General features: G+C 42.0%; 1 protein-coding gene and 1 pseudogene across 1 annotated transcript in view; one reads left to right on the forward strand and one right to left on the reverse strand.

Moving 5' to 3' along the window:
• Sh3gl2 (SH3 domain containing GRB2 like 2, endophilin A1) overlaps positions 1–23,332 on the reverse strand; it is a 189,689-nt gene that overhangs the window by 141,169 nt on the left and 25,188 nt on the right. The gene's annotated exons all lie outside the window — the stretch shown is intronic.
• On the forward strand, positions 10,071–19,146 carry LOC129692742 (phosphoglycerate mutase 1-like; annotated as a pseudogene).

Genomic DNA, 23,332 nt, shown 5'->3' on the forward strand with positions numbered 1-23,332 from the left:
TTCACTTCTGCTACTCTTCTTTGTCCCACTGGGTAAACTTTGAGAACGTCACAGTTGCAGGCCCTTGTTAACAAGAGCTCTGAGCTGGACCAGAAGAACGTGGAGATGTGGCTGGCTCTGCCTTTACTCCCCAGAGCTCAAGCTGGTTCTCTTCCCCACACTCTCATTTCTCGGTGAGTCTTAAAACTGAGACTGGGGAGACGGCTCAGAGGGTAAAAGCCTTTGTAAGTGTGAAGACTTGATTTCAAATCTCAGAACCCATGTAGAGCCTGATGTGGCACAATAGGAAATGCTGTCTTCCTACAGGGAAATGGATGGCAGAGACAGGAATGCTGGGAAGCTGCCAGGACAGCTAGCCTGGCATGAGAAGCAGTACCAATGGTAAAGAGATGCTCCACCCAACAAGGCAGAGAGGAGGGAAGGAGGGAAAGAGGGAGAAACGTTATCATACAAGAAAAGAAATGGGAAAAATAAAGACTGAGAATTGATGTTTTTGTTACTTGAAGGCATGGAGAAAATGCTGGCTATGAGTCTGGCAGACATGGAGTGCCTGCTTTTCTGTTTAGTAGCTGAAACGTGCTATTTAGTCATTAGTACCTAAACTGCAGGTTATCCTGAGGTAACTCAAGGTCTGACATGAAGTGAAAGCCTTAGCAGTCACAGTGCCTTCTGCAGGTGCAGAGGGTAAGGGATCCCAAAGTGTCACATAAAAAGAGACCGTTCTCAAGGCCTTTCTTCTCCCTTCACTCTTCTACAGATTAAAAGGCTCAGAAATCTTGACAATTGCGGGAGACAAAGACAATCAACCAAAGGATGGTGAGGAAGACAGTGGAGGCCACGCCCTAGCAAAAATATTGCCAAACATCTGGGGAAGAATATGTAGAAGTCAAGGAATCCTTCCCCTGGAATGCACTCCTGCAGAATCTTAACACTTGGTACTTCCCAGGGTATCCACGAGCTTCTTAAGAAGTCCCTTCATGAATCAGGAGTCCTGACTGGAGAGGTAAGCTGGGATGTGCTATGCCTTTGCTACCCTAGATTCCTACTGCTTTACTACAAGTTTTTCTCTTCTTCATCTACCTCCTCCTCCTAAGCACTGAGGCTCAATCTACAGGCCTGGGTAGCACTCCATTGCTGAGCTACACCTCTGCCTGGGAGAGAGAGTAGGAGGGAGAAGGAGAAGAGGAAAGGGAGAGAGGGGAAGAGAGAGGAAGAGAGGAAAGGGAAGATCAATCATTACTGCCATGTGAAAAGTCCATAAGCATAAAGCCTTTAACAATATAACAAAAACAAACATGACACAGGAAATATGCAAAAGGAGAACACCCCAACTAAACCTTGTTTGAAGCCATAACAGGCCCAGTGAGGCCTCTTCAGGGATAAGTGTGGCTCTCTAATTTTAGGACATCTTCACTGCCCATAAAGCCACCATCTCCCTTCACATCACTGTAGTCATTCCTAAACATGACCTGAGGCCACAGAAAATTGAAAATACTGACATGGACTGAGAGTCCCTTGACATACGGAGGCAGAAAAGGAACAGGTGTCAGGCAGGGATCGGAACCCAGCCCAGACCTGCACCTGCTGAGCACACAAACAGGGTCCTGCAGGAGCCATCTGCTGTATGTATTCCATGGCAGGAACTCCCTTGTAGGAAGCACCACCAGATTCAAGACGACATTTCTCCATCAGCAGACAGCCCCATCAGCTCAAACCGAAGAGCTCAAAGAAGAAGCCCAGAGCAACAGGCAGGAGGCAGGAGTTCTCTGTACTGCTGGTGATCACAGGCACGGAGATAGAGGCTTTATACAGTTTTCTCTCATTGCCTGGGGATGATCCTAGGGTCTAAGACAGACTTCCTGGGAGGAGCCCCCCAGAGTAACCTGGGCCTCCCTTTCACTTTGAAAGAACTATCCCTTGATACTTCCGTGAAACCACAAATAGGAAGCCAAGTCAGAAGCCTCCCTCCCCTCCCACCCCCACCCATTTCCCTACTGCAAGATAGTTCCAGAGCCCCACCTATGTTTCTCTGTCTCCTAGGGTCCTGGACCACAGGATCACCAAGCTGAGAGAGGAGGTGCAGATGAAGTGCTGTGTTAGGGTAATCTTTTTGTGCACTGTGCAAAGATTGTCTTTCAAATGCTGACTTCTGTATCAGCAGAGAGCTGAACAGTGAGAACTACGAGCTCAGGAATCCTTATTAGCAATAAACTAAGAAACAGGAACAGAGGGAAGCTGCTTCCAGAGTGCAAGAAAGGCTAACTGTTGAACATGGAGGGTGCTTATGTTGAAAATTGGATCCCACAAAAATCGTGTGCAGAGCTAACTAACTCTTGTTCTAACTTTGATACAACGTACATTATTCGAAAGTGTCTTTCCACAGATTTTTACAAAAGACAAACGAGTAATCAGTCAAATGTAGAGGTGACTTCTGAAAAGGATAGAAATCACCCATGCAATATGCCAACAGAGATTTCACAGCCCACATCAAATGGGGACGATTTGGTGAACATCCCCAAAACCAAAGAACCGATTTTGAAAGAAAAACACAACCTTAAAAATTTTCAAATATAACAAAAGATAAAGCATATCTGACAGTTGCTGTGTCAAAAAAATAAAACTTATCAATAAAATAGAATGAAATGCCACAGAAAATGTATTAAAGATATAATTCACTAAGTTAACTGCCCAATTTGGAAGATGAATGCTAGAGTTGAGTTTTAAAGTTTTATCAATGTAATTACTTGAGTTCACAACACAACTTGTTATGTGTATCAATTCTTAGGGGATATTTAGGTATTTAGAGATAAAGAGCCACAGTGCATTGACATATCCTCAAAATGCTTCAGAACAAGTTACACATGTGAGCACATGTTAGGAAAGAAAAGAAAAATAAGTTAAACATCAGATAAATGTAGGTTGCCAGGCAGTGGTGGCACAGACCTGTAATCCCAGCACTCGGGAGGCAGAGGCAGGTGGATCTCTGTGAATTTGAGGTCAGCCTGGTCTAAAAAGCAAGTCCAGGACAGCCAAGGCTACACAGAGAAACCCTGAATCAAAACACCAGATAGATAGATAGATAGACAGACAGACAGACAGACAGACAGACAGACAGACAGACAGATAGATAGATAGATAGATAGATAGATAGATAGATAGATAGATAGATAGAAGAAAGGGAGTTAAGTTTACCAAAAAGCAATGTTTGTATATTTTTCTGAAAGTTTGAAATTGTCTGCAAATAAAAGAGGGGTTTTGTTTGTTTGTTTGTTTGTTTGTTTGTTTTAAAGCCACTTTGTTTCTCATCCTCTGATTACATTGTTACTGGACTAGGGTCCTATCTTAACCTGCAGATCACCAGTGTCTCCTGATTTTCGCTTGCTTTCTGGCATCTCTTTCCTCCATTTATTTTCTATGGCTAGAAGCTCTCTCTCTCTCAGTCCATTCTCTACCCAGTACAGAATCTCACTCATATCCAAGTTTTCCCTGAAAGATCACAGCTTATAGCTCTGGGGTGATGCAGACACGCTTGGGGACCTGACAAAGAACTCACCACAGACCAACAACATCACCTTATCCTTACTGCTGAGAGGCCCACTCAGAGGAACAGAAGGGAAAGCACAAACCCTGTGTTTATAGTACACTTGCAAGAAGCAAGCCGAAACGGGCGATTGCTTAAATGTGAGAGAACAGGAAGAACTGAGGAAGATCAAGTTTACTTTCACTCCACTACACCATAGCAAGTGTATCCATCATTTATAAAACACTGCAAATAATGTCCTTGTTTCATCCCAACTATACCCTGTCGACTATGAGATCAGGAGGTCAGGATTGGATCCATCATCCTCTTCTTTTCTAAACTCTTACTTTCCTGTTTCAAAATCCAGGACACTGAGAGTACCTGGCAGCTCTCTCTACAGGAATAAGACCAATCCTAGCCTGCGTCAGAAAACCACGGGTATATTAAATCCCCAATAGGATTTCTCTAAACTGTCTGTTTGGTTTCACTTTTTTTTTTTTTTTTTTTTTCTGGCGGGATTAGAAGAGTCAAGGGAGACATCACAGATGGAACATGGGAGGCACAGAATATGGAAACAGATTTGGTACTCTTAAGTGTCTTGTGTATCCAATTCAAATATCCCTTTTACCATAGGGAAATTTTCAGTCCAGTTACTTCTCAAGAGTTCCTCCCCTTTTAGAAAATCTGCTGGAATTACTACCAGCCCCTGACAGATTTCTGCCTTAAACTGGAAGATATCCCCCCATTTGGAGACTACAGATGGCTTATTTGCATATCACAATTCTCCTACTTGATGACTGTTTTGGGGGCATTATGGGAAGAAGCAGATGGAGGACAAACTCTGTGTTAATGTGTCACTCATTTTGGCAAGTAACCAAGCTAATAATGAATCTCTAAACAACACAATTCATAAAACATATTCATTAAAAGGTTATCAGGAACTGAACATGAGTGCAGATAATGCCAAAATGTATTTTGGCCAGTTGTGGTTTTCTGTAATGGTCTCCTTTTGCAAAGAGTTTTTTTGATAAGGTGTGAAAGCTAACTCATTTACAGCATTAAGGATCAATATTTAGGAATCATGCAAACTTAGCAAAGTGGAGATAGAAGGTTCTCCTCTAAGATACGTGACCTTACTTGTTACCATAAAGTTTTAAGGAAAATTGTTTTCATGTGAACTACTCAAATCACGGCTTTAATTCTCGACAATCTAACACACATAAGTATATTTGAGAAACAGGAATATTTGTCCCAGAGTCCCCGTACTGTGTCCTGTCCTAGGTAGAGAACTTTCAGGCAGAGTTAAGAAGCAGTGACCATGTTCTTCCCTTCCCTATCTGATTACAGCCTTAAGACTTCTTGGCAATATTCTGTGTGCAACAGGTACAGAGTGCAATTAAATAAAAGCACAGTACACAAAGGCATCATGTAGCTGCAGCTCTGGAGTATTACAAAAAAATAGGACATGAACGAAAGTACTACAAAGATCACCAGGACGACATTCAAACTACTGTGGAATGGGAGCCAAGCATTGTACACATTTCAGAAACATAAATTACGAGAAGCTCCCAAAGCAATTTTATAATATGTGAGCAGTTATTCTTGTCCTCAATTAGAAAAAAAATGTTTTATGAATGAAGACATTCACTGTAAAATTATCAATAAAAAAACAAAACTGGTTACAGTTACCCTCTTACAGATTATTAATTATATAACCAAGTATGCAAATGTGCGATAGTTATCTATAGATATTAAAGTGTTTAAAGTCATTATTCTTTTGTTTTGTTTTGTTTTGTTTTGTTGTTTTTAACTGTGTTTATTAAATGTGTGGATGGTGCACATAGGGTGAAATGCCTGTGGGTCTCCTGGAGTAGAGACACAGGGAGTTGTGAGCTGCCTGGCATGAGAACCCAGCATGGCTCCTTTTCAGGAGTAATACATGCTCTTGACCCTTGAACCATCTTTCCAGTCCCATCTTTTGGGTTTTCTTCCCTCAAGCCCCTCCCACCTATTCTCCTCCAACCTGTCCTACTTGAAACTTTGCTGACACCTTTAAAAGCTGTATAAATTTTCCATAAATTACATTGTAAATATTTTTTCAAGAGTGGTAAAAAAAATAACAAAAAACAACAACAACAACAACTAGGGAACAGAAATCTGTGAGTTTCAAGCTATTGAGTCAGAAATTGGAGATAGCCTTGACCTTCAACCCTGACAGTTTCCTGCTCGTCCATCCAGTCAGCAAGTATGACAGTCTTTCTTGAGAAGTCCTTCTCACCCTTCCATTTCTCTCCAGCCCCAGGACTGGCTTCGTAACTGAATTCACCAGTCCCCTCCCACATCCAGACTTTTACATCCAGCCCCTGAATGTTTACCCTTCAAACTCACAGTGAGCCTAGCAGTTCCTAGGTCTGCCCTGAGGCTCCCTTTACCCACATTTTTAAACTTTTTCTCTTCACAATTTATTCATTATATATCCCGATTGAAGCCCTCTCCCTCAACTCCCCCAGTCCCACCCTCCCTCCACCTTTCCTTCATCCCCTTCCCCTAATCCACTCAAAGGGGGAGTTCTCCACTATTTCCATCTGCCCATACCTTATTAAGTCTCCTCAGGACTGCTTGGATCCTCTTCCTCTGTGGCCTGGCAAGGCTGCATCATCAGGGGTGAATGATCAGAGAGCAGTCAACTGAGTTCATGATAGAGGCAGCCCCTGCTCCCCTCACTCAGAGATCCACATGGAGACTGAGCTGCCAATAGGCCACATCTGAGCAGGGGGGTCAAGGTCTTCACCATGCATGGTCCTTGGCTGGGGCATCAGTCTCTGAAGGATGCTCTCGGCTCAGATCTTTTAGTTTTGTTGGTCTCCTTGTGGGGCTCCTGTCCCCTCCATGTCCTTCTATCCACCCCCTCCCTTCTTCCATAAGACTCCCTGCACTCTGCCCAAAGTTTGGCCCTGAGGCTCAGCATCTGCTTTGATCCTCTGTTGGGTGGAGCCTTTCAGAGTCCCTCTATAGTAGACTCTCATCCTGTTTCCTCTCTTCCACTGCTTATGATGTCTATCCTATTTGCCATTCTGGATGATATTTAAGCATCCTCCCTTGGGTCCTCCTTAGTGTTTAGCTTCTTTAGGTCTGTAGATGGCTATATTAAACAGCTAATATCCGTTTGTAAGTGAGTGTGTAATATCATGCCTTTCTTTCTGCTTCTGGGTTATCTCATTCAGGATTATCTCTTAAACTTTAAAACTTTGGTTTCATAACCAAATTTTAAAAAATCATACTAAATTTCAAACCACCTGTCCTATCTTTTCAGAAAACCTCAGGATATTGTATTCACAGAATCAGACACCAGAGGAAGGAAAACTTAAAACTTCTATGCTAGGCTCATGATGGAGAAGTGCAGCAAAATGAACCAGGGTGTTCTACACTGCAGGGGAAAAGGGATAAAAATAAATAAATAAAAGCTCAACAGCCCAAGTGAGCGTATTTAATTGAGTTAGTCCATTAATATCAAGCCTTGCCTTTTCAATTATGCTATTATACATTCAGAAATAAAATTAAGGTTAAAAATAAGTTCACAAACTAATTTTAAACAATCAAAAATTGAAGACATTAAGAAGCAATGATCTACTTAAATAGCCAGCTGGGCTAGTAGTAAAGAGTCAAAAAAAGTAACTTACAATAATCATGAATGTGATTGTCAAAACACAGTTTTGTGAGGGTTTTTTTTTTTTTAATAAAAGAGAAGTACTTTTGATAAAACAGTAGCAGTATTTGTTCCCCTCATGACTACATGAAGATTTATGAACTGGCAATCCTTTGTGTCAAATCATGTATAATATAATATCCTCCAACCCAGATCTATAGTCTTTCTTTTATCTCCCCTACAAAAATAAAAATAAAATACTATCTAAACACACACACACACACACACACACACACACACCGAATTCTTTTAAGTGTAGTGCATATAGAATTTGACATATTTCTCCTTGTTGATTCTAATTTTTAAAACAATTTCCATATGACCAAGTAGGAGTTGTAATTATACCTCTAACTGGGACAAAATGTACTTGTTGACTTTCTGGGGGGAAACAATGTGTCACACACTCTGTGAGCACCCTGCATCACCCTGCCTTTTTCTCTGAGTCTTATTCCCTTGGTGCTGACGTTGCTGTTGTCATGATCCTGGGAATTAAACACAGGGCCTTGGCCTGCTAAGCACATGGGTATACACAGCTTAGCTTGGTAAGCATGTTTTCTGCAAAATGTTAAGTCTATTGTGGGATAAACAAATGATGGCTAACTAGTATGGATCACGAGCCTAAGTAGGAAGACCTGGAGAAAGCAGGTCCTCCAGTTCATGGCTCCCAACAATACTCTCTGGAATCCAGCTACTGAGCCCTAATTTTAACTTTCTAATTTACAGAACTACAATTGTCCAAGTGATAAGGAAAATAAAAGGTTCAAGATAATTGTTAAGTTACTAGTGGAAGTTGTCTGCGTATTTATGTTGCTATCCGAGTTCTACAGGATAAACATTACATTTTCTAGAGAAAAGAATTGTAGAATTGTATTAATGAAGATCTCTTTGCTATGGAAAGGTGTTTGCTTGGTTTTCCATTTAATCATTATATTTTTCACAATGAATATGTTTTAATTATGGAAAATAAAAATATGGGGGAAACTGACAAATGAGTACGACATTTTAAAAACTCACTTTATACATAAAAACAGAGATCAATTAGATAGTTACTCTGTGGTTTTAAGAAGTAATAAAAGCTTTCAGTAAAGCACTTCTTGCAAACAGATTTAGGGCACGCGCATAGCCTAATCCCGCAGAGGGTCCTTACCTGGTAAATGCTCAGCAATGGCTGGCCTGCTCTACTCACTTAGCAGCTGAGCAGGCAACACTCGGCCAAAGTGTCCAAGCAACTTGAACATGGACAGAGAAAGCGGACAGCAGCGCTGGCAGTTGGGGAGCACTAATTCTACTTGCCTGGGTCACTGGCAGCTCAGCGCCTATATGTGTCCCTGGAGGTGAGAAAAGTTCCTAGGTAGAAATGCTGTTATAGCATCTTCTGAGTGTGGGCAAAGGTGTCTCCTAAGAGACCTTATATTCTCATCTATATGTGCTTCATCAGTTACATAACCACGGTAGCAACTGCCTCCTCTAAAGAATGGACAACGACAGACGAGCACAGACTCCACTGGTGGGAAGAAAGCACCACTGAGCACAGCAGCCTCCATAGTCCCTTTTCCAAGACAAAGAAGCTCTGAGCCTTGGCTCCTCCACTTGCAAAGCAGTGGTGGTAGTGGCAGAAGTAACAGTGAAACACAGCTCACAAGAGGAAAACACTGCGTGAGAGTGCACACTGAATTTATACAAGCCTCCGACACATGACACCTTGCTGGATGCTGGCCCTTTTCCTGAGTCTGCCCTACTAAAGAAAATAACCACCTTGTCCCAATTCCAGTGTCGTCAAAGACTCTGACACAGATCTTTAGTCGGCCAGCCCCTCCTAATCCCTGAAGCCAAGCCAAGTCAATTTCCTTGACACTGGGGCTCAATCAAGCTTTTTCATTTCCACCAACAGAGAGATCTGGCTAGTCAAATTTCCCAATCTAAGAGAGAAAGAGATTTTTTTTTTCTTTCTCTTGTCAGAAAAGATGTATTTTCAGTAACAACCCCTTCTCCCAGAAATTTTGTCTAGGCTTTTAAAAACAAAAACAAAATACTTAAGAATTTGCTAAAAAGTATCTTTTAAAAATGGCAACCAAGTTAAAGGGCCTTACTTTGCAAAGAAATCTGTTAAGGAAGCATGTCTCCTAAAGTTGAAAAGTTAGATAAATGGCATTTTTCCCAGAGCCTTCTTAAAAAGAGCCAAATACTTGAGTGTAACCAGCAATAGGGAAAGGGACAGAAGAGCATAGAGCATGCACAAAGCCCTTTACAAAGTGGCCACACAGATCCCCAGGACTGTGGCCATTCATCTGTTTTACCAGGCAGCTTGCCAAATAAGGCATAGGCAATAAAGATGAGCTTAGGCTTGGTCTGGAGGTAGGGAAGAGTCTTTCATGTTGCTCAAAAGAAAAGTTAGCACTTCAAAATGACCACGTAATTTTCCTGGTCACTTCATTATGAAATGACTATCTCTAAGCTCAATACACAGACCGCAAGGTATTCTGTTGGACAGAGAGCTTTAAAAGTCCTTAAATACCAAGGAAGACTAAGACTCCATCTTTATCTTACTAATGAGGATCTTTAGAGGTAAGCACAGACAGCATGGGAATGATTGCTGCTTCCCTCTGTGGCTCTTGAAATTACTAAATATTGCCAACTATGGGGATCCAACTGTGTGGGAGAAAGACAATTGTGTGGTTCCTTGTCAAAAATCCAGTCATTGTGATTTATCTGAACACAATATTTTCTCTTTTCATTTCTAGCAATATCAGCTGGAGCTTTTGAAATAAAAAGCAGAATTTTCAGCAAGAAACTATGTCCTTTCCCTAACCTGGTTTCCTGCCACTAGTTTTGAGGGGAAAGTAAATGGAAGGTAAGTAATGTAAACTTCATAAAGAATAAAACATGGAAATTACTATTATTTCATTTCTTCCACTGAATGAATTTAATATTGTCCTTTCTACCTTGTGCAATTCTCAGAGAATGCTTTAGAAAAGCAGTCACATATTTAAACCACTCTTGAATATGATAATAATGACACAGCAGTTTCAATTCTACAGCGACTCTGATCCATACACAACACAGGTGAACCCTGAAAACACAGGGCAAGCATACAGCTCCTCTCACAAAGGACCATGTATTATATGAATGCATCCATATACAAAATATCCAGAAAAGGAACAGGAGAGGTGGCTCAGCGGTTAAAAGCACATAATGTTCTTCCAGAGGATCTGAGTTCAATTCCCAACACCCAAGTCAGGAAGCTTACAACCAGCTGTGACTAACTCCAGCAGATCAGATGGCTTTCTCTGGCGTCTGCAGGTCCTTGAATTCATGTCCCTACCCACACATAGGTAGACACATACTTATGTAACTAAAATCAATCTAGTAAGTCCAGTTCACAAGAAGGCAGACATTCGATGTTACCGGTTGGTGTGGTCGGGGGCTCCTAGGAATCCAGAGGGTGTTAAGGCCAAATAGGGTGACTACTAACTGATACATTGTTTCTATTCAAGTAATGAAACTGTTCTACAGCTCAAGGCAGTGCTACTTGAAAAAGTCTGAATATACTTAGAACTGAATATACTTAGAATATACTTAAAATTGTTCATTTTAAACAAAGTGCTTTAAGTGGTAGACTGTATTTTATATTATCTTAAAACTGGGATGTTTGTAAGTAAAATGAGAATGTAATCATATTTAACATACCCACAAAAAGATATACATTCTTCTCATTACTCTACACCCACCCAGCTCCCTTCCTCTCCCTACATAATTCACCTATAAGATCTCTTGTCCTCTACATTCAGAGCTGCACTTTGCAAATTTAATATGCACAGGAATATCTTTGGAACTTATTAAAGCATCAACTACAACTCCTGACATCTGAAGTGGACACGGAGAGTGTACATTTCTATCAGCCCCAGGCATGACAAGGTAAGATGGTCCAGCAGCAAAAGGCTGAATAATACACATGAATTCATAACCTAACCTAGGCACTAGGCACTGAGCAGAGCTACCACCAATCAGCTGCAGACCACACCAGGGGCACTCCTGAGAAGAGTTTTTCCTTCTTGTTGGCCTGAGAAAAAAAAATCAGACAGAGACAATGTTGCCACCGGGTAGCCAGGGTTTCTCTTCACTGATGGGTCACAAACCTGACTTTCTCTTCCAGCTCTGCTGCTGAGAGACCTACTACCAGACACCCTCACCTTAAGATAGAGCTAAACCAAATCCTATTGTACACTAACTTCTTCACATGGCTGCTTTCATTGTAGAAAGAACAATTCATGGGAAGAGATTAAATAACCACCAATAAATTACTGGGGGAGGGGTAAAAGAACTGAGTTGTCATTGTAATTCCCCAGCAGATAGAGAGAGGGGAGAAGCTTGGTAATAATTCTGGAAACCCTGATGCCTCCTTGCGTGGTGTCAAACACCCAGGCCAAGGGTATGACCGCCTGGCCTCTTCCTAATGGCAGTTAGGGAGCAAGGCCAATCCTGAAGCAAGACTTCAGCGACCAAAGTTAACAAAACACATTTTGTAAGTCAGTGAAAGACTTTTTATTCCATGTCATAGGGATCCACCAGCTTCTGTGTCAATGCCACCAAGAGATGATGAATTTAATAATAAGGAGCTTTGGCAGCACTGACTTCCCCCAAGCACCTCACGGACACACACATCTCGAGTGTACAGCACTTCAACTACAGGAGGAGCCGCGGTGTCTGGTGTGCTGTAGCCAGAAGGAAGAGAAGCCGATGAAGTTCTAAGTGGCCTTCCTTTTCCATTAACTTGTAGTGCTCTGAGAATGAGAGCAAGCATAGTTCAATGAAAGATACATTTCAATTTCCAGGAACAATTTCAACCAAGAGCAAAAATGATAAAAGAATCAAACTATTCCAATTTTCTATTGTGTACACATTTATCCTGAAAGGAAGCTACTCCTCTAATCATGAAATTATTCAATAAATAAAGAATTTAGGATATGTTTCTCTTTTATAAAAAGTCCAAGAAAATGAGTTTAAAAGGTTTCAGAAAGCTAATGATCCACTTAGTATCACCAAGTAGTCTTAAAATCAGATATCCTGTGGGTCCCCTTCCCTATACCAAAATGATAGTTACATTTTATGAGACTAAAAGACTGCTAACAGATTTTTTTCCACGCATGGCAAAAGTTCAGTAGGTGAAATATTTCCCACAATCATGAAGGCCTGAGTTCAGATCCCAGCATCCAGAATCCATGTAAAAACTGGGTGTTGTGGCATATGTCTAACTACAGCACTGAGTGGGGCAAGTGAATCTCTCTCGGGTACCTAGCCAATACAGAAAGTTCCAGGTTCATTAAGCGACCCTGTCTCAAAATAAGTTGGGGAGTAAGTTGTTGGGGACAACCTCCAGCTTCAACTTCTAGCCCTAACACACACACACACACACACACACACACACAGAAAGAGAGATTTCTAATTTGTAAGATTTGTGTATGATACCTATTCTAAAAACATTAAAAATTGAATTTAATAATAAAAGAAGGAAACTATCATTTTCTATACGCAGACTTTGGGTGAATTTTGATATTTAATCTGTGCCATTTCCCAAAGATGATGAATTGTGAAAAGATGGTACTTGTCCACAGTTACATATGCTGGATCTCAATTCAAATCCTACACAGAGTAAAGACTGTGCAAGTGATAATATGACACATTGATCTACTTAGGGAAACAACTTAGTAGGACCAAGAACTCCACCCTTAACTTAGTAGTTTAGCAACATAACTACCTTCAGGAATGCCTTCTTCAGTGGCCAATTTTGCTGGATAGTTTTATGTCAGCTTGATATAAGTTAAAGTCATCTGAGAGGAGAGAACCTCAAGAAAATATCATAAGATCAGCCTGTAGACAACCCTGTGGGACATTTTCTTTATTGCTGATTAATGGGGGGAGGGCTCAGCCCATTGTGGGTGGTGCCATTGCTGGGCTGGTGGCCCTTTGCAGGCTGAGCAAGCCATGTGGAACAAGCCAGTAAGAGGCACCTTTCACGGCCTGTGCATCGGCTCCTGCCTCCAGGTCTGGCCATGGTTGCAGTGCTGTCCTGACTTCCTTGGATGATGAACAGTGATATGGAAGTGTAAGCCAAGTAAACCTCCCTAAGATTCCTTCCCAAGTTGTTTTGGTCATGGTGTTTTATCACAGCAAAGTAACCCTAACTGAGGCCAATCTTGTATCTGGAGCTTCCAGGGGTTAAAAAGTGATTCTTTGAGAGTATAATTGTGATATATCATGCTGAGCCTTCCATGATGACCCAAGTTATTTCTCTGATGAATTCTAGCCAGGTAAGCGGGGACCCTTATTCCTCTCCAAGACCATCTACTCTCTAGATGTCACTCTTTAACAGGACCTCTAACTTTCTGAACCCACATTTTCAGTTATTGTCTTTGCAGTAAGTATCATGCAGAGGCTGCATATTAGGAATTCACATATCTGATATGGCCCCTATCTCATTCTTGACTCACAGGTATTTTTAATCCCTTTCTAAAGATTAGCCACCCTACGCTCTCCCTCCCTCCCACTCAAGGTGACAAAGGCTTCCCCACAGACAGAACTGTCAGTTTAACAGGCCCTTCTGTCAAACTCTAAGCATTTGAAATTCTTGTGCTTGTCAAGAGGTTAATGAGGACAAAGATTGTGACCCAAAAGGCCCTTGATGGATCTGTTTAAACAAAGTGGGCATCTTCGCTTTTCCCTTCAGCCTCAAATGCCCTTTTGCAAAATCTCCAAGAGAACCTTTTGCCTTTGTTTACCTATGGGTATACAGAGTATGTGATCCTGAAACCTGGGTTTAAAATAACACTTCCTTATAAACTTCGATCTCAAGAATGCTATCACACCATCCATTTCTCCAGTAAATTGGGGATGCTCTAAACAGCCAATTCATTCCATCATGAACATTCATAAAGTGCCCAAGATTCAGAGTGTGGGGTGAGATGGCTCAGCAGACTGAGACACTTGTCACACAAGCCTGGAGACCTGAGTTTGATGTTCAGAAACCATGTAGAAGTGAGAGGAGAGAATCAATTAATTAAGGTTATCTTGTGACCACTGCATAGGAACTATGGCTCACACACACACATCATACATGTCACACAGTAAATAATATTAAAAAAATAATAATAAACTCACTAAAACCTGAAAACCAGATTGCATCTCAATTAGGACAGTCTCTCTCTAAAGTGTGACACAAAACTAGCAGACTGAAACCAGTGACCACTATGCATAAGGACAATGAAGGAACCACATAATGAGATCTCTTGGATCTCCACCCTCTAAAACAGTCACACATAAATACACACACACACACACACACATGCGACCATTTTCAAAGCAGTGCTGCCATCTCCATCAAGTGTCATGTGACCCTTGAGAAGACTGAGAAACATGAAGGGTCAAACAAAGGTGGCTCAGCAAGTAAAGCTACTTGCCAAACAAGCCCGGTAATCTGAATTTCCCCCCCCCCCCCAATTCACATAAAGATAGAAGAAACAGTTGCTGCTGCATCTCCTGCCTGTAGCCACGGCCGCCTACAAGCCGGTGCTAATCCCACATGGCTAGAGAGCCTGGAAGTTAGAGCAGGGCTGGCATGATGCCGGCGTGAGCCAGGCAGGCCACAAGGAGGTAAAGTGCAGCAGGCAGGTGCTGTGGGATAGGTTTGACATTGCTTCACCTCCGTGAAGAAGGAGAGAGCAATCTGGCCCTCTGGAATGTCCTGGGTGACACTGACCAGATGTGGCTGCCAAAAAGCAACACTATGGGGTCTGACAGGTCTCAATAAAGCAAAACCTGCTGCTAAGCATCGAGAGGCCCAGGATAAGATCTGGAAGCGATCTTATGATTGTCCCCCTACCTTTGATGGAGTCCTATCGTCCCTTCTACAGCAACATCAGTACAGATATTCAGAACTGGCTGAGGACCAGATACCCTCCTGTGAGAGTCTGAAGGATACTATTGCCAGAGGACTGCCTTTCTAGAATGAAGACATTGTCCCCCAGATCAAGGAGGGGGAAAGGGTCCTGATTTCAGCCCATGACAACAGCCTTCGGGGCATTGTCAAGCCTCTGAAGGGTCTCACAAGAAGCCATCTTGCAGCTGAACCTGCCAACTGGCATTCCCATTGTCTATGAATTGGACAAGAGCTTGAAGCTCATCAAGCCCATGCAGTTCCTGGGGATGAGGAGACAGTCCGAAAAGCCATGGGAACTGTGTCTGCTCAGGGCAAGGTCAGGACATGGCAGACTATGGCCCCAAGAACATCCTCCATGCCTGTTCATGCCTCCCGCACCCTTCCCTGGCACCTGTTACACACACTACATCTTTAGGATGTTAAGTTTAAGTTGTAGCCTCAGATGGGGACTTGTGGCTCCCATTTTCATTGTAACATTTTATCCACTGCCCCCACTCCATTCATAGAATCCAGTCAGAACAATACCTCTGGGAGTGCAGGCCCTTGGTCCATACCCAGGCATGGCTCCTCTTTACCAGTAGAGTTGAGAGGTAGCAATTACAGTTTTTCTTGTTTATTGAAGGTTTGCTGAGGAAGAGATCAGGAAGGAACCGTGCTGTGGTGTGAGCAGCGAGGAGGAGTTGCAGCCCAATTTTGTCCCTGGACCCTGTCCGGTGCTCTTCTACAGTTAGGTAACTGAGCACTGTAGTTATTCCAGGAAGTAACCTGCATGGTGATTTAAGAGAGATGCCCACTCTACCCTAAAGTTGCTGGTGGCTCCAGAAGCTTGGGATCAATCCTGTTAAGTCCATAGGTTGGAATCAATCCTGTCAAGTCTATGTGTTACATTTCCTTTTACAAAAATGAAATAAAATAAAAGCTCCCCTAAGGTTTCTAGTGGCAGTTGAGCTAGTGCAATGTGATCACCACAAAATAAGCTATGCCTCACATCAGCTGGGATAAACTCATTGTTCTCAAGAGGCAGGCGTACCTCCTGCTGTGTGTTAGGACTCCTCTGCTTTGTTTTACAGAGGTGAAGGAACACTTGATCATGTCCAAGTTTTATCTTTCACTGTTTGACCCTGTTCCAGCTGCTTGACCATACCATGTGGGTTCAGAACTGGTTTGGGGCATAACTACTAAATCTCTTTCCAAATTAGTATAATAAAGGAGTGGTATGCAATAAAAAAAAAAAAAGGATAGAAGAAACAAATCCATAAAGTTGTCTTCAGGCCTACACACACACACACACACACACACACACACACACAGGGTGGGGGAATACTCTTCAATTTGAACATTAAAACCGTTTATTAAATTATGCTTCCTGTTCTTACTGAAACAATCCTTCTCTTCCTACCTACTTCAGCTCCAGTCCCTTTACTTTGTGCCTTGGGGAATAATTTCATTTGCCTTTGAAACATCTCCACCAGGGAATGTGAAGGCTCACAAAAGCATCTCCAAGTCTCTCAGACTCCAGGTCTCATTCTCACGATCCTCTGCCTAGAGAATGTCAAAGCAGCTTAAAATAACATCTCATCCCTCTCGAGTTATCACTTCACATGAGAAGCATGAGTCAGAATCAAAACACTTGTTGCTTCCAAAGTAGGTGAGGAAGAACCCAATCTGTTAATTCTGTTCATTAGTTTCCGTTGATAGATTTCTACCATAAAATGTGAACATGATGAGGGTCCCTTAAAAAAATTCCAATTTCAAAAAGCAAAACCTTCATTTCTAAACATCTTTCTCACTGTTTATACATGAGTCGCCTTCCAAACACATTGCCATTTCAATTTCAGCAAAAGAGCTAAAGGTAAAGAAGCATCTTAATGTTCTTCAAGGTAACAAACTGTCCATCATTACCTGCCTAAGTATTTGGGAAAGAGAAGATTTGACAAACCATGACGACATGCACTGCATTTAATCCATGAATTTGAATGAGTCACTCGTGATGGATTCAACAAGTTGTTTTCATTTATTCTCAAAAAAAAAAATGCAATTCTTTATGTACAAAGGAAACACAAGTCTAAAAGAAAAGCTATGGGAGCCTTGTTGAAGTTTTAGTCATTCAAAATTCCAATAAATAAATAAATAAGGTAAGATTAAACAGTACATGACAAGTACATACATGTGCAATGAGGACAGGGAGCCTCCATGAAAAAGCAAAGCCCAGTTCCAGCTCAGAGGCCTCTGGAGTCTGTATCTAAAGCACACGGTGTCTACAGCAATAGGTCTCTTGGGGGTAATCAATTAATTAGCAATAGCCTGTATGTTTAGGCCTCTGGTGGACACAACCCTGGCCAAAAACTCAAAAGGGGGCTTCTTGTAGCTAGCATTGGGGGCCTTATTAGATAGTCTTTGGCTCTTAAAGGGGCTATTGTCAGCCAAGATGGGAAAAGTTCATTTAAACCAACATATGAATACCTATAGATAGACTTATATTATTATAGGATTTTTTTTAGGCAGATAGTTAATAGTATGACTGTGAAATTTTTATACATCCTTGGTGTTAAAGCCTCCTCCCTGAGAAGTAGCTTTCATTGTACCAGAAGGCAGCATGTAAGCTTCCAAAGGAGGGAAGTAACCAAAAGTCTTACCCAACTGAGGACCACAGCAGTGACCAGCATCACTCCATAAGCCAAAGAATGCAGCAATGGCATGCATACTCAGCGGTGGCTGTCAGCTCTGCCACTGGACTGAAGCATAGAATTGTAGAGATAAGAATGCACTGACGCCTTTGGAATTTAGCCCAGTTCTTGCCTATGCCTAATAGAGAAAGGCATTCATGCCCAGATGGAAAGATATGTGTACCGCCCACTCTGACACTAAAGTTTTGAACCTTCTCTGGATTCATCTGTTTTGGTAAATGTTAAATGTCTCCATCTGCATTGCTATACCAGGATACCTGAAGCTGAGTGACACAAAGAGCTCTCTCTCTCTCTCTCTCTCTCTCTCTCTCTCTCTCTCTTCCCCAACTCCTGCTGATCAAGCTTCCAGTCTACAAACCCTCAGAGGGCATACTCACTCACACTAAAACCAAACCACAGCAGGTGCCCATAATGCTAAAGGCTTCCTTAACTAGAAATGACAAGGAGGACATCAAAGTTCACACAATGAGTTTCATGATATGTAATCTACACTAGCCCATTATGTAAGAACATGTGCATGAACATGAAATATGCCCAAGCATTTAAGTCATAGGTAGGGTGACTGTGTTGCTTGTACCAGTGCTTCTTGTGGAGGAGCTGTGTACAAAACACCAGTTCCTGGTTCTTTCCCATTCCCAGGTACCTTCATACTGTACAGTGCTCAGTCTCTGCAGGCTGAGCCCATTTCAGTGCCCTGTTACATGACCATTTCACCCCTCTCTGTATCACTGGCCCTGCTGTGGCACACCGTTTTTGATACATGCTTCTTAGATGAACTGAGATGACCTTCCTGACGATATCACTGTTGGATAGAGTTTCTTTCAGAAGCTGATGAACTTGAGCAAGTACAATAGGGACAGCAAGATGATGAGTCAGCAGAGAGGGGGTGTGTTCATCAGCTGGAATCAGAAGCAAATGTTCTTGGGGAATAACACTAATGCCCCGTGCCTCCCTCAAATGGAGCTGATCTCTTCCCACACTAGTCTATTTAACTGAGTGTCATCTCCCTGTGGTGCATCCACACTGTAGCATGCGACAAGATCCCAATCCTTCCCTGTGTACCACCAGGCATTTGCATATTCACCTGTTGACACACCTGAGCTGCTTCCCTTTCAACCATAGCATCTTAGGACAAATATCTCTGGCAAAGATGCAGCAAAATCAATTCCACTCATGTTAAAAGGCTGGTTGTTATAAAATATGAGAGTGCTCGTAAACAAATTAAAATTCCTTCTCCATCCAGCATGAAGCTACGCTGTCTAGACGCAGGCTGGGCTTCTGCAGCACGTACCAGGAGTGAGTCATACCCAGCATGTACACTCCATGTGATCTGCTACTAGGTCCCAGCTCCTGGCACCAGAGCATCCTCTGCCTGTGACTAAAGAATAAACGAACACACTCCCTAAAGGAAATAATCTCCTGAAAAAGATCCTCACGGGAAATACAGATACAGAGGACTAAATGTGGACTTTTCTTGACAGTGCATCGATTGTTGGATGTCTTTTAACGACCCTGAAGTTAGTTCAAGCTTTAAAAATTCCTTGTTAATGGAAGTCTACTGTTTCTTCATGAACACTACCCTCTGTGTCCCACTTTCCAAATGGAAAAATTAACACTCAACTGCCTCAATACCATCTGCTTGAAATCCTTTCCCAAAAGGAGAAAAGTGAAACCATTTGCATGCTGCTGGCTACAGCGGACCTGGCTATTCCTCCAGCTGGAGGCCCTCTGACCTTGGGGTGTGAATCCTGATAGTCTTCTACAGATGAGTGCAAAGAGCAAGGTGGTTGACAGCCTCTATACTGGAATATGTTTCTAAATGCTTGGAAAGAAAGTTAAATTGGTCTTTAAAAATGTTCTGGGCAAAATGTACTAAACAAGAAATTGTTCTGAAAGTTTCATGATAGCGCAAAAACATAGGGTAATGACTTCAGCAATGATCTGATGGTGACTTCACAGGTAAATCCAGAGTTAGGGAGCAGCAGTTACACTGATTCTGTATGTATGTATTAATTAACTAATTAATTATTTAATTAATTAATTTATCTATTTATTTATTTTTATTTACTTACTTATTATGTATTTATTTTGAAGTTTTGGACAAACTCAAAACAAAACAAGCAAACAAACAAAAACACACCCATATATGTGATACAACCCTTAGAAGAAAAAGGAAAAGTTCTGCTTCTTGAGTGGACCAAGGCAGCAGCGTATGCAGAAAACACTGATTGGCAGGGAAGGAGGAGCCAGGTCGGTCCTGATTAGACCCAGCACTGAGCCTAAAGCAAAGATTATTGCAAGACACAGAGAAGGAAGACAAGTGGTGCCATGCTTATACCCGCCTGTCAGGTATCAGGGCGCCAGTGACATCCTGCCTGCAGTCCAACCAGACCATCGAGGATGAGGATAAGTCTTTTGCCTCTTACGCCACACCACCCAACACAGCGAGCCGCTCAGTTTAGAGGTTTGTGTTGTTTGTTTATAGGAAATTTTTTATATATTAGAATTTATTCACTTTGTATCCCAGCTATAGCTCCCTCCCTAGTCTCCCAATCCAGCCCTCCCCACCTTCTCCTCCCATGATCCTCCCCCAGTCCACTGATAGGGGAGGTCCTCCTCCCCTTCCATCTGATCTTAGTCTATCAGGTCTCTCCAGGACTATCTGCATTGTCTTCCCCTGTGACCTAGTAAGGCTGCTCCCCACTCAGGGGAAGGTGATCAAAGAGCCAGCCACTGAGTTCATGTCAGAGACAGCCCTTGCTCCCCTTACTGGTGAACCCACTTTCACACTGAGCCTATGGGCTACATTTCTGCAGGGGTTCGATATTATCTCCATGCATGGTCCCTGTTTGGAGTATCAGTCTCAGAAAAGATCCCTGGGCCCAGAATTTTTGGTTCTGTTGCTCTCCTTGTGGAGCTCCTGTCCCCTCCAGGTCTTTCTATCTCTCCCTTTTTTTTTTTTTTTTTTTTCATAAGATTCCCTGCACTCTGCTCAAAGTTTGGCTATGAGTCTCAGCATACCTGCTGGGTAGAGCCTTTCAGAGGCCCTCTGTGGTAGGCTCTTGTCCTGTTCAAAACAAGGAAATCATGAAATTTGCAGCAAATGATGGTAACTAGAAAAGATCTTCCCGAGTAAGGTATCACAGAAGCAGAAAGACACACTTAGTATATACTCATTTATAAGTGAATATTAGACACACAATATCAGATAAACATACTAAAATCTGTAACCTAAAGAAGCTAAGTAAAAAGTAGGACCCTGGGTAAGCGGATCAATCCTCACTCAGAAAGGAAAACTAGATAGACATAAGAAGAGGGAAAAAACAGTTTAGAGTTTTTATGAGGACTAACCGTGTGTTTTTCAAGTGTGGGAGAGGCAGTCAAGAAAGAAAAGATGTCATATGCTAAGCTGGAAGGCTTTTGCCAAAACTGAAAGCAGTAAGGCTGAGGGTTAGCAATGTGAATGCTGCATGATGTATTTTTTCCAGCCTAAAGATGAAATTCGTGGTTTTCAAGTGTGATTAATTCTCTCCTATGACTAGGAGGACAGTGGTGGTTTTTACTGAATCCACACTAGAGGAAGTTGGGTTAAAAGTTCTGCCACTCAGATTTTCTTAAGGATAGCCTCCTTCCAGGTTCAACAAGACAGGTTCAACAAGTCCTCATGTCAACTGCTTTGGCTCAAAGTGACTAAAAACAAAAAGTCTGACTCCACTCAAGAACTCAACAGGACTTGAAATTGTCCTATGCCATTTATTGGTGGCTTCACCCTCCATTCCCCAAAAATAGAAAAATTAAATTACTGCCATGCTTTGCTTTAGTAAATAGCTTCACCATGCTTTGAAGCTTACTGTGGAAGATTATCAGATTTCTATAATGACTAAAGAAGATACTTTCTATGAGATGAATGGAAACACTTAGACTCTTAACAAAATAAACACACTCTCATTAACTTTGAGACATGTGAGGGCAAGTATACACACACACAGACACACACACACACAAACACACATATAAACAGACACATGCATACAAAGAGAGAGAGACAGAGAAAGAGCGAGAGGGAGACAAGCACCAGTAGTTTGCCCTTAAAAGAAAAAGCACCAGAAAGAGAAATGTGAGTCATTAATTACACTCAGTGATTTCATGGAAAGCAGCAGGCTGCTTCTACATCTAAAAATATCCCCTGAACATCAAGCCCCATGCTTGTTTTTCCACCTTCCCCCATTTGTTGCATATCCATTTGCAACTGAATAATACCAATTAATGAATAGGATCTTTCAAGATAATGTGAGCCTCAGCAAGCAAAGAGAAATGAGCCTGTACATGGCAGGCGCTCCCACCCACTAACAGGACCAGAGCTTCTGCTGAAGATGCTGAGCAGTTCGGTGTTGGAAGAAAATCACACAGCTAGTCACAGAACTAAAAGGGGATTTTAAAAGAGCTCATATTTTTAAAAACACTTCCTGCACATTATCCTTCAAGTTTTTTACGACTATCATACACTAAACCTTATCTAAAATCACGTAATATTTTATCTATACAAACAACGTGTCCCTCTGTCTTCTGCTCTGCTTTCGACTATGTCTGAAGCAGCAGCACCCGTGCACTGAGCCACTGAGGCTGATGCATATTAAAATAGTGTTGGCAGTTCTACAATCCTCATACCCCTAGCTATAAGAAGCAAATGGATACCTTTTATCAGAACCAAAATAGCCTTCCACAGACATATCAGTAGCAAAATTTTGCAGCTAGGTCTTCCCTCCATGCAGGGAGGGAATGAATCATTCCCATCTCCAGGGGAGGAGGTGCTGCATGATGAATGCTTTACTAAGCTGGTCTCTGAAGAGCTGTCTGAGGAAAGACCACACTCTGGAGAAGCTGCGTTCATTAGTGCTTTCTCCAAGGGAGATGTGTGTGGAGGTGGGTTGTCTGAATGTCACCAATGTCTCTTCAGCGTCGATGCTGGATTCCCCCTCTGTCTTGTTCCTCTCTCTTTTAGGCTGAAGATCACGGGAGGTTGAATAAAAACAGAAGAATTTTAAAACAGTGATGCTTCAAAGGCTGTGTTTCTATTAAACATTGATCCACTTCATCGAGGAAGACCTGGTGCTGTGAAATAAATTCCAGCATTCATACAATTCTAATCAATGTGTCCCACCACTGAACTTCCTTATATTTAAACTAGTGCCCAGCTTCCTGAACACTTCCAACAACACAAAGTCAGCTGCCAAAAAGCCAAAGTAAGAACAGAATTTACAGGGGTCAAAAATAAGTGTTCTATGAGTGTGCATACCGAGGCTGGTTGTGCAGCTCTGTAGCACAGTGCCTGCCTTGCAAATCACATGATCCCCAACACCAGAAAAGAAAGGAGGTGGTGATGGTGAGGAGGAGGGGGAGGAAAAGGAACAGGAAGAGGAATCAGGGAAAATAATTTATTATTATTATTATTATTATTATTATTATTATTATTATTATTATTATTA

The sequence above is a fragment of the Psammomys obesus genome, unplaced genomic scaffold (assembly GCF_907164565.1).
Source record: "Psammomys obesus unplaced genomic scaffold, mPsaObe1.curated_primary_1811, whole genome shotgun sequence".
NCBI classification, from domain to species: domain Eukaryota; kingdom Metazoa; phylum Chordata; class Mammalia; order Rodentia; family Muridae; genus Psammomys; species Psammomys obesus.